Here is an 18,770-nt window from a genome sequence, read left to right on the forward strand (position 1 = left end):
TGAGCAGGGTGTGGGCTGAGAAATGGCTGAGGCAAATCTGCAGAGGAAAAATGATGCCACAGCTTTGTTCCCATGCTGCCAACTTTTGTCAGAGTACATGGTTTTATAGCTGATCTGTAAAGCCTTGGGAAATCATCTAATGGAGACTTTAATCCTCTGGTGTGGTGTCTGTAGTGGTGTTCATGGGATGAGTGAGCTGTTATAGCCCCAGCCCTCCTTCTATGTCTCATGGATGCAGCCACTTTCATCCCAGCAATGGACTTCATGGGTCCAGCTCATGTATCCCTCAGGTTTTTACCTGGTCAGGGCTGAGAAAACACTCACAAAAGATGAGGGCTCTGTCCTCAAGATGTGCAAGATGGGAGACTGTGGACTGACGTGGCCTCGGTGGTGTGCTGTCAGGTTGTTTGCTGGGTTTGTCAACCTCCTGCTGGGAAAATCTCCCCTCTTGAATTAGAGAGGAGTCCGTGGCTCCTGTCACCACCGTTCCCAGTCCGCCTGCTGACAAATCACTCCTGGCGGAGGGCAGTGCTGTCCTGGGGATCATACAGCAATTTGTAATGGGTTTCTTGGTATTTTTCAGGGTAAGATGGAGGCAAGCACCTCCCACTCAGCCCACCAGATTAATTTCCTAATAAACTTTGACTCAACACATTTTGGATTCCCTGAATAAGTGGGAACTTTCCTGGAGCTTTTCCAATAGGTGACCTCTGTTATGCTGCTTGCCTGTTAATGTTGCCTTTTTGTTAGAACTTTCCTGGTTTTCCTATCTCTCTCCCTTGCCTACTCTTATAACTGTCAGGAGGATTTCTTCCCAATCCTGCTTCCAGCCCTCCCCAGCCAAACCAAGGAAAACATCTTCTCCCCCTTTCATAGTGATGTGTTCCCCTCACACAGCCACTTTCCAAGGGCAAGCAAAATGTCCTTCCCATTGGAGCACTTTGGCTGCAACACCCTTGGGAATGGGAGCCCCCCCCACCATGCTACAGAGTTCTGGAAAACCTACCTACCTACCTCTTCCCTATCCATCCATCCTCCTAGCCTCTGGGGTAGGTTTCAGAAAATCAGCACTGGCACAATAAAATATTGTAGTCCCTTCTTGAACCCATGCCAGCTCAAATAATCAGTACTGCAGCCTGGGCAAGAGGCAGCAGATGTCGAAGGCCCCAGAGAGCCATTCCCCAGTGCAGGAGAAATGAATGACACAAAGTCTAGGTCCAGGCAATCCAGCCCCAGCTGCTGCAGTGCCTGGAGATTTGACTGGGAGCAACTTTCCTGCCTCTGTGAGTGCAAGGGTGAAGTGGCTGAGGAAGGGCTGAGGAAAGCCCACCTGCCTCTCGCAGGCCACCTCAGCCCTGGGCACTTGCAGCTGAGGGCATCACTGCAGAAAGAGCACAATGTTCTTGTGAGGGTTGGGAGCACCCAAGGTCAGACTCCAGAGCTGACACCCAAACAGGTTAAAACATGCTGGGTTAAACAAATTCTGTGTGTTAGTTATTTTCTACTTGCCAAGGCGTGCAAGCCCATCAGCTAGGCTAACTGGATTGCCTGAGCCCTTTTTCCCAGTATGTCTGGCCTCTGCCCCAGTAAATGCTTGTAACTGGGGCAGGGAGCAGGTGAAAAAAGTTCTCTATCCCTTCACAGCATCATCTTCATATGGCCTCTGCACAGAGCAGTGTTTGGCAAAAATGCCAGTGCACCTTCCCAAGATTGAGTATAATTGCACATAAAGCAACAGGACTGTGACAGCAATGTGTAACAGGCACCCAGCATAAATCCTGCTCATGAGGCTGCAAGGACTGTCAGAAACATCACCCTTAGTGTTGTTTATTGTTTGCACACCAATGAGATATAGAAGTGATTCTCAAAGATAAGGAGTACATTTTCTCCACATCTTGGCAGAGCAGATTCCTCCAGTAAGTGGCTTGAATTTTAAAGTCTTTTCCAAACCCCGCAAAGTTCTACAAACTCTAATCTGTTGAGGTTCAAATTCTTTGTGAGTAAAGTAGTGGGAAGAGAAACAAAATAGTATTCTTTAATGAATGGAAGGAGGAGAAGAATTTCCCAAATAATTATAAGTGTGTTTATAGTGACTCCCACTGTTTTATGCTTGTGACCCTGGGTCAGATGTGGGGTATTGTATAGATCCATCTGTAAGCACATAATACACTTGTCATAGATGAGATCTGCTCTGATGTATTTTTCTGGCAGCTTTGGAGCCATCATATTTTCAATGTTTTGTCCAGTCAATCACATCTCAAATGGTGGGGTTTCCATCACATTCCTCTAATGTCTTTATGGGAGCTCTTTGCTAGGACAGTTTCTCAGTGTCAGCAGTAACTCTCCAGGCAGAGAAAGACAAGCCTTTTTTGCAATTCTCCTAAAGATTACCTATTTTATTTGTATTAACTCTCTTCAAAATCTCTTGCAGTTCTCCCTGGCTCTTATCAGCCTGACTTGCATGGTTCGAGGAGCACATCCTTACATGGCTGAGCACAATGCCGGGCAGGCCTGAGCAGCCATCCTCCCTGACTGGATGCAATTAACCTCTGTTTGCTCACCAGCCTTGCTGGGAACATCAGCCTAGGATGAGCAAGACACCTACGCTACCTCCAGCACCAGATGTAGCTCTGTGGCTGATCAGTGAGGTTCTGCCATGCCAGCAGACAGAAGACACCCACGTCATGGCCTGGTGGAGTCATGGTCAGCCATGTCACCCTGAAGTGCAAAGGGGCTGGCAGCACAGCCCTGAGAAATGTGCAACCAAGATGTCACGTTAATGGGCAGCTACGGGCTTGCTAGTCACTTTCCTTCCTTGAAGGAAATCTGCAGGGGTATGCCCAGGCTTGGAAATCAGGCTGCTTTTAACACATCTTTGCAGGCATCACTGGATGTGCTCAGGGCCTGTCCTGTGGCCTGCATGCTCACTGGTGCTTGCTTCCCACCAGGCTGTTGTTGCAGCTGGGGTGTGTGTAAGGCACCACCTCCCTCTTCCTGCATCTTATTCCTCAGCACAAAACCCTAATACAAAATACACATCCACTGTAGGACCCTCTCCCTGTGTACACTTGCTTAGATTGGTGTAGACACTTTGCTGATGAGTTTGCACAGTGGGACACCAGACCTGAGCTGTGGATCCTGGTGCCTGAGCCCTGCCAGAGGGGCTGCTTAGGTCAGTGCTCATGTGCCGTCCTACCAGCAGACAACACACATCCTCACTTGTTTTGTGGCACTAGCCTGTGCTGAAGAAGGATCATCACAGCAAAAGAGGTCACTTCTACAATATCATACATGTTTAAATATTTTTCATACCAGTGTTGTAGTAGCGTCCTGCTACCTTTGTGTTTCCACTTGTCTTGCCTCGAGCAACTGGACTCCACCCTGTTCCCACTCTGCTGGCTGTGACAGAACTCGCTGGGGGTCACTCATCTCCCCAGCCACCGACAGCAGTGCTGAACTGACGGGGAAAGTGATGTTGTCCCCTGGCTGTGCTGAGGCCCAGCATAATTGTGTTGGTGAGTCCAGGGAGGGTATGTGTGACATATGGTGAGTGGGGAGGACGTTTATGATACAGCAGAGGGAGACCTGTCAGAATGGGCAGCAGCAGAGACACTGGCCTTCCCATGGGTGCTCGCTGGCAGGAGTCCTCCTACATTTATTTTTTGTTCTCTGGGCCTGTCCACACCTGCAAGGGTGAACTTGAAATATTTTGGAGACTGAGCATGTGGGTTCAAGGAATGTACAACCATTGATTTTTGAAGAGCAAAGTGTGAATCCCCCCTATGGCTTTCCCCATGACCCCAAATTTCTAAAGCAACAAAATTGGAGAAGAAAGCCTGTACTTACTTCCTCACCCTCCATCTCCCTCGTAAAGCCACCATAAGGCAGGGCAGTGCAGGGCAGGACAGGGCAGGGCCCAGGGAGGTGATCTGCTGTCAGCCCACTGGCATGTCTCTCCCCGTTGACTTTGACAAGGAGACATGGTAACACTCCTGCTCCCACCAGCTCTGGCTGGGGGCTTTCATGTATTTCTGCTCACACGCATGCTCCCACCATGGGTCTGGCAGCTGCTGTCATTTGTTCCCTCGATTTTTAACTATTCGGTGGTGCCCATCATGACTGTGCCTGTGGGGAAAGCTTCCAGAGGTGCTTCCCCTTGCATGGATAGAGGTAGGTGCTGAGTAAGGCCTTTCAAATGCATCCAATATCTCACAACTTAAACAGGAGCAAGGCACGCTGGCACCTTTTCTACACTAATCTGCATATTTTGTGCTGAACACTGTATTTAGTTAGGATTATTTTGGTGTCCTCGCCCTGCTTGTCTTCTGAATCACTGCTGTGCAAGCCAGCTCCTATCTGCGGTAAAGCCACATAATGGTGCTAGCAGTTAACACCAAGCCTGGGTAAATACACCCAGTTGGGCTGGCGGGCTTGCTTTGGCTCTGGGCTGACCACGGCTGCTTGGTCTCCGGTGAGGTTGGAGCAGACTCCTATCTGTTGGTAATGCCTTCCTGGAACTCAGGCAATTTATATTAGCCTAAGGTAGGTCCTTGTGTGTCCTGGTGGCATGCACAGCACAAATGTTTGTTCTGTGATTCCTGATTTGGGGAAGTGCAAAGGATATGCTCAAAAAGAACTCCTCCTCCCCACTACCTAATTAGTTTCCCTGTCTTTTTCTTTCTGCCTTTTTTTTCCCCATTTCTTTATTATTATTTCAGTGGTTTCAAGTTTATTAAGAGTGTCATAATATCAGGGGTTTTATTTAAAGCCTCAGGTCCTGGAATCTTGCAAATGCACAGGGCCTGCTGCTTTCAGTGCAAGAATAAACAGAGCAAGAATGAGTTTCTGCTTTCAATAGCCACAAAGACGTGCCAGAGCACTAAATACTCCTCAGTCACCCAAAATGTCAGTAAAGAGAAAGCCAATCTGTTACACTGGGGTGTATTTAAAAACACCTCCTCCTCCTCCTCCTTTCAGCCTCTTCTTTTGGGGGGCTCTGAACAGCAGACTCATCCTTTCTCCATAGTGACACTGTTTGACCCATTTTTGGATTGGGATGAGCAGCTGGCCATAAGGAGGGGGCCATGGTGCAGTGAGGAGATGTCCTTGGAGCAGTGATGTGATGTCCCTGGAACAGGGAGGAGATGGCCATGGGGCAGGGAGGAGGTGACCACGGAGCAACGAGTTGCTCCCTGGAGCAGGAGTTGCTCCCTGGGCATGCAGGAACGAAAAGACCCCCACTCCTAATGGATTCCTTCAGATAAAAGAGCCCCAGCTACCTTTTTTTCCCTGTAATGGCCCCTGAGGCTAATGTCTTAAAGAGGAAACAAAAGGATTGCTTTACATCACACAAGTGGGGCAGGAGGGAAGTGGGGAAAGAAGCACTTGAGTGCTGCATCCCTGCCAGGGCTCCTGCAGCAGGATGGAGGCCGGGGGGAGGGGTGCAGCTGCCCCTAACTTGGGCTTTGCTGTGTGGCCTCTTGGTATTAAACCCTTTATTAACCCCCTCTCCGCTGCTGTGGTGCCCATGCGCTCCAGCAGGACCCTGCTGTCCTGGGCCATGGAAACAAGCGCGGACACCAAGGCAGGCCACCTAAACGGGCTCTGTGGACACAGCCAGCAATGAAGATGTATCGTCTGCAGTGGCTAAACCAGTGAGAAACAGCGATAATAATGCTGAAACACACAAAGGAATTCTGCAGTAATGCCTTAAAAACGACGGCAAGGGATAAGCACGAGGGAGCTTGAAGAGCCGAACTCAGCGGCAGGAAAAGAGGTTTCCTACGGAAGAGGGGCGTTGAGCGAGCGCTAAACCAGCCCGGGTAGCCTGCAGCTTCCAGCAGCTCCAGCTGTGCTGCTCGTCCTTTGTCTGCTCTCTCCTCTGGCAGCTTTCCAAGGGAGGGCAGAGCAGGTGTGACAGCCACTGAGGGAGTCCCAGCAGCAGCTAAACCAGGCGGTCAGCCGGCAGCTGCGGCTGCAGGCAGAAGCTGGATGGAGATGCAGCAGGTTCACTCCTCTAATAGGGATGCTGCTGCTTGTGCTGCCCGTTGTGACTGGCTCCATCATGAGAGCCATTGTGTCCCTCTGTTCCGTGGCCGTTGACTTTTTTAAATCCCCCACTCTGACAGCTGATATTTTCCATGCTCACTCTCTGCACAGCACCTTCTGTGCATCTGTATTTGGCAGGGTGTTGTGTAGGAGAGACTGCTGTAGGCAGAATAAACTGTCAAATGAAGTAAAAGGGGCATCTTTGATTAGCAGCTAATAGAAGAAAATCAACTCTTTTGGACCATCACCATCCTTGCCACAATGGATCGGAAAAATGTTTAGTTAGTGCCCTGTTTCTGACCCTGCCCCACACCAGTTTCTTTGCAGGAAGATAAAGGGAAGTGAGCCAGTCAGCATCTCCTGCTAGAGCATCCCTCTCACCCCTAGGAACCTAGCTCTGTCATATCCCTGAAGTGTTACCTCCTTATGCCTGTCCTAAAACAATTTTTCTAGTGTTTTGTGCTTGGATTTAACATGTTTAAAGAAGAGCAGGTAATGGTTGATACTTGTAATATATGGTTCCCACTGATAATAAATGTTTGCTTAGCTGAATATGATCCAGCTGAATAAAAATCTGTGGCTGACTGACATGGAGACTTTCATCCTTGTAGGGCAGGTCTGTCCGCTCTGCAACATTACAGAGCTTGCAACCCTCCAGCCCGTGAGAACTACACTGGCTTCTCTCAGGAAAGCTTACCAATGAAGATCTCATCCTGCCATTGAAACCTATAAGAAATGCAGATAAAGTGAAAAATAATTAAAAATTAATAAAGAAAACAAATCAAACCCTATTCCCTTTAACAGTAGGGCCAAGGGAGAATACTGGGCACTGCAAATGGCATATCCCCAAGGAACAAGTACCATCTCTTCAAAGGCACAGTTCTCCCAGAAGCAATAGGAGCAGCATCTGTGCATATAGCTTTTAAGTTTGCAATTTGTCTGTAATTTCTCTGCAATCACTGATATTCTATGGGGCTTCTAGGGTGGTTTTTTAGTATGTGTTTTCTTTTCCATTGCAAAGACCCAGCTCTCTCTCTGAAAGCCCATATGCTCATGTCCTGTTTGACTTTAGCGTGCAGGAAATGGCCTCTGTCCAATTAGCAGCATGGGAATTAGCACTGCTCAAAATTTGCTACTCCCCACTGTATTTCCCCCTGAGACTGCTGAACTTCAGTGCTCAATTTTCTCTCTCTCTTTTTTAAACAGCATCACAAAGATTGAGTGCATAGCAAACTATTAGAAAAGTACTGTTAATACTGAAGTCAGAAGATGCAGCTGTTCAATTCCTAGTAATGGTAACACAGAGGCATTTCAGGTGAGTTGTGTTTTCAAAGTACTTCTTTCTTTGCTGGCTTAGTATATATAATTTATCTTGTAAAATATAACTAAGGTTGTACCTCATCATGAACTCATAACATTTGGTACTTAAGTCCAAGCCTCTGGAGTCTCGTGAATAACAGAAAAATCTCAGTTTTAGCATTGACACCTTTGTGAAAAGAACATAAAACATCACCAATGTGCAAATGGACAATGGAAAGTAAATAAACAATCACAATTCTATACACACACTTATATACATGAACATACACTTTTATACCAAAATAATTTTTTCTAAAGCCAACTCTATGATGCTTTAATGAGGGACAGAATAAAGCAACAAATACTCTTTGTATGCTTGGGATTGACATTTCTGCATGAATACCATGTGTCATTAAAAAGGAGAAATTCATCTGAGATAACATAATTACAATACCTCATTTTTAACATCCTATGCATGAGCTTTTACCAGCGTGACCTTAATGTGATATGTTTCTGTGGCAGTGCATATTTACTGTATAAAAGAAATAGCTAGTGCTCTTTTGTGATGAATGCGAAGCATGGAAAGGAAACTTTTTATTTAGGCTGCTGGACACAGACCAAAGCTGTAGTTTTTCCTAGCTGTCTAGCTCCCAGACTGGCTCTCACAGTAGGTGCCTGGTGTCACTGCAATGGGTTTCTCAAAGTCCTGGCCTGGATTAGGCAGTTACAGATCAGAGTGAGATTCCAACTGAATTACACATGGCTTACCTTCTTTTCAAAGCAATTAAAAAAGCATTCTTTAAAACACACTTTTAATAAGTTGTGTTGGAAAGCACATCTCCCAAGCAAGGAATTAAGTCCCTGCTGTGTCTTTTGCCATTCACCCACAATCACAGTCAAAATTAAACATCACTATTGTTGTTATTAACCTTGTGTGAAGAAACAAGGCCAGACCCCAACTGGACTGAATATTCTACAAGACTATCTTCAGGTGCAGGGCCTGATATGGAAGCTGTAAACCACAGTGGCTGGGAGAAAGTGAAGGGAAGGCTGGAAAAGCATTTGTTTACTGAGAGCAGGGGAAGGGGATTGAGCTTCCCTCTCCTTCTCTACCAGGAACCTGTTGAAAGTATATCAGGTGGTGTTTAGGAAGTAAAAATTCTTTCCCATAGTCAGTGGGTCAGAAATGTGTGATGCCATGGAATCACAGAGAATAGGCTTCATATAGAATCATGGAATGGTTTGGGTTGGAAGGGACTTTAAAGATCACCCATTTTGAATGACCCTGACAAGAGCCTTCCACTAGACCAGGTTTCTCAAGGCCCCATCCAACCTGGCCTTGAACACTTCCAGGGATGGGGCATCCACAACTTCTCTGGACACCCTGGTCCATTGTTTCACCCCCTTTACAGTGAAGAATTTATTTCCTAATATCTAATCTAAACCTGCCCTCTGTCACTTTAAAGCCATTACCCCTTGTCCTATTGCCAAATTCCAATAATTGGTTCTCTTTCATCTCTAGGTGGAAGTTGGGCAGGGCCTCCACAGACACAAAACAAGGAAGGCACACCTGGATGCGGCAATAATTCCAAAACGTCTTTTCATTCTGAGCTGGACACAAAGGGGAAATATTTTGCCAAAATAGGGAAAGCTCATCATCAAACAGACTTGTGTGGAACTGCATTGCAAGAGGCTCACACAGCTCTCTTGAGATTAGCACAACCTCTCTGTAAGGTACAAATGGTGTTGAACTGGGAAGAATTTGGCAGTAAGAGAACACAAGGCAGTGTGGCTTGTCTTGATAGTAAAAGTAAATAGATGTTATTCGTGGCAGTCTGGAGGCAGCCCAGAGGCCCATTTTCCCATGATGAGGAACTGTTCCACTATCATTCAGTAGTGGGAAAATAAATAAAAGAGCCCTAGGAAAGAATCTGGACAGAAATGCTGTGACACAGAACTGAAAGACGCAGCAGCCTTTGGAATAAAATGCTTTCCCTCAATTTTCAAGATTTTTTTTTTTTTTAGTTGTAGAATAAACTGACTTTTTTTTTTTTTTTTTTTTTTAACTCATTCACATGAGATCCTTTCCTAATAAGACCTTGTCATGTTTGCTACAGTCTGCATGGAGACAACCTCATACTGTCCCAGGAATTAGTTATTATTACACTGTGGTGATAATTGGACATTTTTTGAAAGGATTTTCTTCAAATCTAAAGCTTGCTTATGGGTCTTTGTCCCTCGAATGTGCACCTGATTGCACTGTAAGCATTCTGTTGTCATCCATCCTTCCCCTTTCAAGGATCCATACCTAGCTGGACACAAGGGCCATCTGCAGGTGCCCAGGATGCTCCTGTGAGCTGTTGACAGGAGGTGATGCTGTTGCTCAGATGTGGCAGCAGTGAGGATGGTGGGTGGCCCGGCATGCCGAGGATGGGTTTGTCCTCCCTGCACGCAAGGGCGCTGGGGGCAGGATCGCTCTGCCGGCTCCCTTCGGGTGGGTGGCTCAGCATCAGCCCTGATTACTGAGTCCTGTGGGGGCGTTGGGTCCTCCCTTAATTAGCCATGGCCTGTGGTCATTGATAGGCTCTCGGCCATTTTAATGAAAAGATGTGTTCTAACAGTGACCTTGATCTAACCAGGAGGTGCCAATCACATCCAAAATGACTGTCATAACAATCATCGCCGGCACATCGGGGACCTCAGGACCAGCAGAAAGACAGGCATCACTTACTCACAGCCTCCGTGGCTTAATCCTGCAGCAGGTTAGAGGAGCCCAGAGCAAGGGAATTTAGACTTTCCACCACGTGCTTGCGTCCTGATCTGGGAATTAGCTCTTCTGTCGGGTATTAGTGAGCTTCAGCCCGCAGTAACTGCACAAATGTCTCCCCTTTCGCTCCCCCGCTCACACTGACTCTGTCCTCCAGCAGCCTCAACTGGCCGTGCCCAAGCTACCCTGCAGGTCTGCCCCCAGCCTAGGGCTCCGCACTGGGATGCCCCAGCTCTGGGGGTCCTGTGAAGAATTCCTGCTCCCTCTCCCCAAAACCCCTTCTTTGTTCTGCGCCTTCATTCCCTATTCATGTGATCACCTCGGTGCAATGCTGTCTCTCTCCTTCCCTGACTCTGCAGGAATCAGCGGTAGCTTCCCTCTCCATCTGCTGCTGCAGAAGGCTCCTGGGCTGCGCTCTGCCCTTCCCCCAGTATTTGTAGGTCTCTCCCTCCCTCCTTGCCCTCTCTCCCCCCTTCACCCCCCTACAAAAGTCCTCAAGAGTCAGCTGTCACTTGTTTTTATTTTCTCCTGGCTCCTGTAGCACGGTCACATCTGACTTGCCTGCGCTATTCCTCCGTGGCTGGGGGAAAACGTGGCCAACTTTTGCCTGGTGTCAGTTTAGCAGCCTGGGCCGCCTCCTCCTCCTCCTCCCTCGGGGTCGCAGGAGCCGCTGCCGCACTGTCTCCTCTCCTTTCTCATCATGGCTGGGCTGCAGCTGGCGTGACTGGTTTGAGAAAATCTGGGGCCCCCCGCGAAGCTGCTCAATTGAGTTTGCCTCCTCCTCCCTCCCCCTGCTCCTGCAAGGCTCGGGAGGGTCTGCATGACTTTTCCCCCTTCCCCCTCCCTTTGGCAGGCAGAAAGACCGATCCAAGCTAGAGATGGAAGCAGGAAAGCTGTTCATGGTAGTGGATGGGGAACTCATGGCGACTGTGGGGAGCAAGGACTTTTTGAGATCCCTGCACTGATGCCTTTTGGGACTCAGAACAAAGCACCAGTAGCTCCTCCAGCATGCCAAGGGCAAGTGGACATCCCTGGTGCTGGGCTCCATCGTGCCCCAGCCATCCCGTGGCCCTATCCCCACACTGCCCAGCTAGGGACCTCTGGGGTCCCACAGTCCTTAATGAATTGACCCTTTCCTGCTTTTCTACTATACTTTTACGATTGCCCTGGGGCATGGTTCATTTTACTCCCTCCTTTAATGAATCAAAAGGGTCCAGTTGGAGCCTTTCCAAGACTTAGCTTCCTGAATTTCTTTACCCTTTCTACAAGCTTAATGAATATGCCACCAAAAAGCTCATTAGATGTAATGTCAGTTCTATTTCTGGTGCTCTCTCTTGGAGAAACTGTCCTGTGCTGTCAGGGAGATGAACCAAATGAGAGCCACAAATAAATACCAAACTCCTGTTCCTTCTTTTCTGTCCTTCCCACTTTCATGCTTAAACAGGAACAAGGAAGATCCAAGGACCCTCCTAACTTTTCCTCGTGCCGTTCACTTATCCAAAACTGTCTTCCCTCCTGTCCCCTTAGTCTAAAACCAGTAGTCAGGATTTCTTGCTCCCTGTCACCGCCCTGGCTGCTGCTGTGGCTTTGGTGTGTGGCAGGGAGGTGAGAAGTTGCGTGGAGGAAGTGGAGCCTTCAGAGAATGATGCAAACCCCAGTGCTTCTGGGAAGCAATCAACCCTGTTTATTACAGGTGAATCAGAGTTCCATGACTGGTGAATCACTGGAGTATTTGACATGTCAGAGCAGTGGAAAAATGATTCACTGAAGGTTTGATCTCCAGAGAATAGATATTTTTTTCCCCCTACAAAGGAAATTTGGGATTTCTTCAGGGTTTGTTTGGGTCCCCTCCTCCCTTCCAGGGAAACAGGCATTCACAGAGACAAGCAGACAGATATAATGGAGGGCAGGGAGAAGAGAAATTTAAAGATGCAGTTAGGTGGTTGGGAGCAGTTCCCTCCTGCTGCCTGTTCTTGACTGACGCTTGTTATGTGAGTCTGCCTGTCAGTAGTTACCAGGAAGGCAGAAGTACAGAAGGAAGAGGACATGGTTACCTTGCAATATACAGTATCTGTGCTACAAGGTTGTAAAATGCATTCTACTTACCTTGCAAGCCCCTTGAACACTTCCAAAAGTTGTAGTAGAAAAGTTCTTCTGCTTTTCTATTTCACTTTCTACAGATGTATTTCTCAATGTAATGTTATTTTGTCAGCTGTGTTAATATCATCTGGTGAGGAGGTCTATTTTGGGAGTGAGGATTCTCAGCTCTAGGACTTGTAAAATATAATACGGCTTTTGGTGCAACAGGAGCACTAACACCCTCATAGAAAAATCCTATTTATGTTGGAATTTGAACAAGGTATTACAGTTACTTAAAGGGTACAAAATCACAAGTATGCCAAGATTAGTGGCCTCCTATTGGTCTTAATCTTGCTCCATTACCATTTTCAAAGATATATTAATAGCTTCAATTTTTAATTTGAATTTTTCGTCCCTGTAAGGTATCATTAAGTTGAAAGGTGCAAATGAATGACACTGGTAAATTGGTCTGCTGAAGGTCTTTGTGTAATATCAGAGGGTCAGCTGTTTCCGAGTTGCTTCCCCACGTGGATATCAGTTATAGAGTAGATTGGGTCCTGTACCTCCAGGGCTGCAGAGAAGGCAACAGTGGCTGTAAATCACCTCAAACTTTCTTGGTTTTCTCTTCCTGTTTCAGAGCTGGAACAGCCCCCATTTAGTTACTTCTCTGTCCTTTCTTTAGTGCATGTCTCAGGAGAGGTACAGCTCCTTGGTGTGAGCACAGGTCACAGGGTGTGTCCCTGGTTTGCAGAATGAGGCTGTCCAGCATGAGCATGAGCATGTGCACACAGAAGTGTTGACTAACAGTCTTTCACAAAGTACCTGCTCTAAAAATGGTGCTACCTAGATACTAATAACTGTTTATTCTTGTATTACTATTATTTTATTCTAATTAATTCTGTGAAAAGTTTCTTACACAATTAAGATGATGAAGTAATAATATAGAAGTTGGGAATTTCTAGAGCTAAGGGACAAAGGGAAGCAGCAATTAGTGGAGCTATCTTTAGATCTTTGGCCCTTTGCAAGGACAACAGAGAGCTATTTAATATGGGGGCTGGGAAAGTTCTGTTTTTAAAAAATCTAGGAGAGTATTTGTGCTCCAAGTTATTTAGTTCTCCCTAACATCTAGTCACTTCTGAAATAGCAGTGTGGTTCTTAGTATTTTAAGATGAAACCGTCTTATATCCCTTAACCTTGTCTCATCTGTGGCAGATAGATATTCTACAAGGAAACCCCACAAGAGATTAGCACTACTGATATACTCACCCCATAGCTACCACCTCCTTATTTGTCTAGGAGCATGCTGTGTCTGGCAGCTGGTAAGAAAATAAATAAATAAACCTCAGGAATCAAATTCCTGAGGAATCTGGTCATTTCAAGGTTCCTCTATACATTCACAGGTTTTAAAGGCCAGAAGGGACAATTATATTCTGACCTCTGGTGCAACATAATCCACTGAATTTCTCCTAGTGTCGCCAGCACTCAGCCATATAAAATGAGTTTGTGCTCTTTAAAATCCTCTTCTCAGCTCTGGTATCATCTCTCAAACAATCCCTTCTTACCCCTTATACTCTCCTGCTCAGTACTGTGTGTGTGGATGAGGGTGTTTTCAGGTCTTCAAACAGCAGCAGTCCCAGAGCAGGATTATTCTCTGTTAAAGCAGCGCAGTGCAATCCCTTTAACCCCTGCTCACTGCTTCACCTCTGTGCCTTCGCACAGCATTTCAGCCTGGCTCCCAGAGGTGGGGACAGCCTTTTCAGATGAGATGTATCACAGACAGCTCCTCTCTGCGTCTCCTCCATGGAGAGGTTTTAGGGTGATGTTTTATCCCCAGCAGGGAGGATGGGTGGATAGTGGCTGGAGAGCAGTAGCACTTCAGCTGATGGCTGGCTGCTGGCTGGCTGGAGCCACTCTTAATACAGCCTTGGAAGGGGAGAGCTCATGTTTTTTAGCTTTCTTTATTTCTGTGACAGCTGAGATGGAGGTCTGGCTTGCCTCTCACAGGGATAGTGGCAGCCAGTGGCTAGCCCTGTTCATGCATCTGTGTGTGGTTGGGAGCACATTGGTGTTGGGGGACCGTGAGGCCTCCTGTGCACCTGAAGTGGGCAGAGCTGAAACCCTGCAACAAAGAAAGAACAGTTTCTTAGCAGATGAAAAGGCTGTGAAGGAAATCTGGGCCAAAATCCCTGGCCCAGGTGGAGCAGGGGCAGGATGCCCCTAGCCTTTAGTCAGAGCAGTACTCCCAGAACACCTGGGCAGAAGAGATGACTGATTCCTGTAATGAACCTGAGTAACTTGTGTGTCAGAGGATTATTACCTCCCCAGCAGGGTGGTCAAAGCCTAGCAGCTGTCTACAGCCTGGCAGAAGCTATGCTTGCCTTCTGTTAGTGAAAGAAGGGCTGGAACCCCAACATATTTCTGAGGTGGGCAACTGGCAGTGACTGGTCACTGCCCCTGTGCTTGCAATGGCAGCAGCATTACATTTACCTTGGTGCAGATGAGGGCTGGGTCTGGCTCATTGTTTACTGATGTTAAACCAGTACTCTCAGTTCTCTTATGATGAATCTCGCTTCATATATTTATCCAGAAAGTCTGAACTGATATTATCTCTGTATCCTCAAATACTGGTGATGAAACCCCTATCCTACACAGCGATTCTAGATCAGCAAGAATGACTTTTTTTTGCTGTGCTTTACATGTGCTCTAAATTGTGTGGGTTTTTTTGGAAAGCAGTGTAATTAGGCATCCACCAAGAAACGTACCCCTCTACCACTCTGGGTGTGCCAGAGCTCCTGTTGCTTAACTTGACATCTTCCTTCAAACATGCATTGCCTCTGAGGTGGAGCTGAACAATCACACAGGGCTGCTCTTCCTTCCTCTGCTTTTGGTCAGTTTATTTACTTAGTTGTTTGTCCAGGGCAGATGTTGAGCTGTTCTATCTGGGCACCAAACCCTGGAGGCTCAGGCTGAGAAGCAAACAAAAGAACCTCAACGGTATTATTTTTTTTTAAATCTCATGATCTGTTAAGCATGTCTCCCTGTCTGCCAAGGGCCTGACTGGTGCTTCTGGATTGATTGGTTGGCAGTACTGCCATTTCCAACAGTTTCTATCCTTCCCATAGGAGCGGTGATGTGGTTTATATATTTTGTTCTTGCTCTTCACTCTGCTGTTGTCTTTAAAATGGCTGAATGTCCTGAGCATAGGGAATAGGTGTTTCTAAAATTCCCTTTGTGTGGTACTCTTTTCCACAACCAAGATTCGCTTACCATTATAAACAATGTGATAACTTAATTCCAATGGGCTGCTTTAATGTGCAATAAAATATAAATTTAGGCAGCATGTAAAATAAGCTCTTCCTGCCATATGACAGAAACCACAACTGTCTGGCATGGACACACAAGCCAGAACCTGAAAGGAAGCAAAGCACAAAGCCAGACATGATCTTTGATCGTATGTTGTTTAAAATTAACAGCACAGATCATACCCACACTTAAATAACACATCTGTCTGGGGGCTAGATAGTAACACACAATATGCTTTTTTAATTCATTATGCATTTGAATCTCTCCCAAGTAACAGGTGGTTTTCTGACAATGAAGCCTGCCAAAAAAGGCTTGAGAAAGGTCTGGCTGATGGTTATCCTGGGAGGTGAGGTAGCCTGGGTTCCTGGATAGCAACAAGCCCTGGCTCTCTTAACTCTTTTCCTGCTGGTTCTCCATCAGTTTCTGCCATAATTAATGCCCTGCCTTCCTTACAGCACCTGTGTTCAGGCCTTCAAAGGGGAAGTTGCATCCCGAGGCAGAGCAGCAAAAGTTTGGGATCTGTGCCCTGGGGTTGAGGACCTGTTCCACATGGGCAGCGCAACAATGGCTTCCTCTGGGGATAGGTCCAAGCTAATGACCTTAGAGACCCTTTACAGCACCTTTGAAGGGTGGTTCATCCTGGGCTGTAACCATTTCTGAGCTGGCTGTGCCCAAAGCATGCCTGCCTGTCTCCCAAAGTGTGAGAGGGAATGACAAGCTTGGAAGGTAAAATTTACACTGCAAGCAGGGGTCAGAGAAGTGAATCCCACCTGAGCTGCTCACACACTGGTCTGGGAGAGCTCAAGCCCCTCAGGCTACCTTGATGTGGCTATGTGTTGCCTTTTAAGCCAGTGCACATCTGAAAGGTGTGGGTGGCATGCAGACAAGGGGCTGGGGACTGTCATGGCAGGCATCCCCTAGGCCCCGGCCATCTGCTGTTCACAGGTGCCTTTGAAGCAGAGGGAAGTTCTGACTCTGCCAGACCTGGTGTTCACTGAATGGTGACTGGCACCCAGTCTGAGAGAGGGACGTATAAAACCTGATCATTTTGCTTTTCCCTACAGAAGGAGAAAGTCATCTGTAGCAGATGATCCAGCTACAGCATGAGGCAAAGAAATTATTAACTGCATTTCATTATGCATGACAGCAACTTCTAGAGCTTATAAAGTTAGACACATCTTTAAAAAATCTGGCAGTGGTGTCTGGAGTCCAACACATGTCCCACTGCACAGATCCTTGGGGCTGTGATGCAGGTTTGCTGGAGCAGACCTTGCTGGCTCTCCAGGCTGAGGGAGCTGGGTATATGATGGCCCCACTTCTCCCCTGGCTTTTTTGAATCCCTTCTGGCTGGACTTTAGGAGATCTTTCTGTCCCTCTGGCATCTTGTGAGCTCAGAGTGGAGTGAAGATTCCTGACCTCAGCCCTTGCAAAGTGAGGTGAGCTCAGCTCCAGCGGTAATAGATTTGTGTCCCTTCATATATTCCAAATATAATAGTAATGCATTTTGACCTGTTCCTTGTGTAAGCATCTGCTCTGGGAGGTAGGGGAAAGAGAGACATGGCTTCCTCCAGGGTTTGCACATAGTAGTTCCCATTTTTGGCAAAATAAACTCACCAGAGGGTGATGGAAAGCCCTTCCCTCTTGCCAGGAGCGCCTTGATCCTCATACCCCCAGGTTGGAGGGAAACATCTTCCTTTGGGTGCTTGGCACAGGCATGTTTTACTTACCAGGAGTGCTTGGTTAGACCTCCTCTGGACTGGACAGACCAGGGGACCTGAGGTTTGTAACCTGGGAATGGAACAGGAGATGTTCATCCTAGCTGCTTTCCTGCATCTAATGACATGTTAGTCCTTGGGTTTTTTCTGGGTCACTTGTCACATGCAGTTTGCATTGAGATCTGCCAAACATATTTCCAGATCAGTGACTGCCACTGCTGGGAGGAAGTTTGTTAAAACAAACTTCTCAAACACAGTTTTTGTGGTTACTGGGAGGTGTGGTATGATTGGATCCCAGCTGCCCTGTCAGTCACAAGGAGGCTTTGAAAACTCCTGGCACTGAGCAGGATGCAGATGAACTCTGAGCTTAGGGAGTTGACAAGCTTGTGTCCTGGTCTCTTTTCCTTGTGAATTTCTCCTTCTCCTCACACATTCATCACACAGGTCTGCTTTGCCTACCACCCAGGTAGGAAACGGCACTGGGAATACTTAACACAGAGCTAGTAGGGTTCCTTGGCTAGTAAAGAACTGTAGATGGCAACGATTCCAGACTCTGATGACAAGATGTTAGGTTTGGGGGCTTTGGCTTTAGCTTTTTGCCAGCGGGATGAGCAGAGGCCTACAGATCCTCTGATGGTACACTTGTAGGTGGAAGAGGGTTGCAGCCATCGACATTGCCTAATCACGAAAGTAATTTTTTGTGCTGTTTGCAAATTAGGGGACTTTCTAGGAACATCACCTGCGCAAAGTGCACTCGCACAAAATGGCAGTGCTTGCACACCAAACTTTTGGGGATTGCCAGGGCAGCTCCCCACACTGGTGCCCTGCAGTGGCCTTGCCCATCCTCTCCCCTGCACCTCCTGTGCAAGGAAAGGAGGGGTTTCCCCCAGATCTGACGGCTGCAGCCACAGCAGGAACTTGTTCCGAAGAGATGCACCTCCTTACCAGGGCGTGAGAAGGCACACGCGTTCAGAAACCCTGGTGTGGGAAGACGAAGAGCCATCTGAATGGTGAGGCTGGCTGCAGGGGTGCCGGAGGATCAGGGTCCCTGTCAGAGGGTTGGAAGCCGAGTGTTGCCCGCGTGTCTGTGAGGAGTGCGTGGCACACGCCACCGGCGCCCGGCAGCTTTGGCTGGGGCGCGGAGCCCCGCGGGCCGGGGGCTCCCGGGGCCGCTGCTGGCCTCCAGCTCGGCTGCGGCAGAGCGCAGCTGTCGGCTCTGTCCCGGGGGACCGTGCTGTGTGTTTACATGAGGAATCATATGGTAACCTCTTCTAGCTGCTGGGCAGCTCGCAGGGTTACCTCATCTGCAGTGCAATTACCTCATCGGTGTGAAATGCAGTGCAGTGGAGGCATGGCTCTGGGGCATGGCTCCCTTGGCAGCAGGCTGCAGAGCAGTGGCCAGAGCTTGAAATCTGTTAGTTTCACAATCATGTCAATTCACAAAGAATTGCTCAAATCAGCTGGGATTGCTTTGCAGCATGAGCGGGTAGCCACACGTGCACCCTTTGGATCCCTGTGAGAAGTCAGCTGTGCTGACCCACCTGATGTCCAGCTGCCGT

The 18,770-nt window shown here is 47.6% G+C and overlaps 1 long non-coding RNA gene across 1 annotated transcript; it reads left to right on the top strand.

The window, feature by feature from the left end:
• Positions 1-1,347: 1,347 nt before the first annotated feature.
• LOC146768400 (uncharacterized) lies at positions 1,348-13,533 on the top strand. Its single transcript, XR_014952915.1, has 3 exons — positions 1,348-4,542; positions 7,255-7,363; positions 8,870-13,533. It is a non-coding gene; the product is annotated as an uncharacterized LOC146768400 (long non-coding RNA).
• Positions 13,534-18,770: the final 5,237 nt, after the last annotated feature.

This window comes from Lonchura striata, chromosome 2 (genome assembly GCF_050655825.1).
Source record: "Lonchura striata isolate lonStrDom1 chromosome 2, ASM5065582v1, whole genome shotgun sequence".
NCBI lineage: Eukaryota > Metazoa > Chordata > Aves > Passeriformes > Estrildidae > Lonchura > Lonchura striata.